The sequence below is a fragment of the Leptodactylus fuscus genome, chromosome 3, assembly GCF_031893055.1.
Source record: "Leptodactylus fuscus isolate aLepFus1 chromosome 3, aLepFus1.hap2, whole genome shotgun sequence".
Classification (NCBI taxonomy): domain Eukaryota; kingdom Metazoa; phylum Chordata; class Amphibia; order Anura; family Leptodactylidae; genus Leptodactylus; species Leptodactylus fuscus.
In genome coordinates, this window is record NC_134267.1 from 24,843,929 (window position 1) to 24,844,711 (window position 783).

At 55.7% G+C, this 783-nt stretch overlaps 1 non-coding gene across 1 annotated transcript; it reads left to right on the forward strand.

Annotated features, from left to right (window-relative positions):
* Positions 1 to 361: 361 nt before the first annotated feature.
* Positions 362 to 443, forward strand: TRNAS-CGA (transfer RNA serine (anticodon CGA)). The gene has a single exon. It is a non-coding gene; the product is annotated as a tRNA-Ser (tRNA).
* Positions 444 to 783: the final 340 nt, after the last annotated feature.

A 783-nucleotide genomic window follows, 5' to 3' on the forward strand; every position in this document is an offset into this window, starting at 1 on the left:
TCGCCGGAAGTATCATAGCGCCATGGCAACGGCCTGGCGCTGGCGGCCGCTCACTCAGGGAAGATTCAGGCCTTATTAAAGGCCGGAAAAGACGGGGAGATGTGGGGGTAAGTGCCCGTGTTAAGGGCCTCTTGGTGGGGGGGAATGTATATCTTTGCAGACCCCTGATTACAGGGTTAGTTGTCTGGGCAGGTTGCCTCACCTGCTTTGATTGTGGCTCCGCCCACTTCCAGCCGGCCAGAATTAAGAGGCTGGCTGGCCTGGTGTCAGAGACCTTCCTGCAGTATCTGCTGAAGGCGTGCGATTGTGGTGTTCATTGATCTTGAACTCTTTTCCAGTTTGCAAACTTTATTGGGAACCGGCTGTGATGGCCGAGTGGTTAAGGTTTTGGACTCGAAATCCAATGGGGTCTCCCCGCACAGGTTCAGATCCTGTTCACAGCGCCAGCCCGGCTAGCTCAGTCGGTAGAGCATGAGACTCTTAATCTCAAGGTCGTGGGTTCGAGTCGCACGTTGGGCGCCAAGTCACCTCTCTGTCCGGTCTACAGGACCTGGATATGTCATCCTCTACTACCCCTCCTGGGGATGGTAGGAGGGAAACCTCTTCCAAGAGGAAACATCTTTCCTGCTTCGATTGCGACACACCGCTCCCTGATGGTAGGTAGCGGCTTGAAAGGTTGTGCCCTGCGGGGTACTACTGGTCCTATAACTTGCCTATTTTCAGGCTATGAGTGGGCCCGTTGTCGCGGGTGCAGAGGTCCTCCACCTGTGGAGCCCTCTCCCA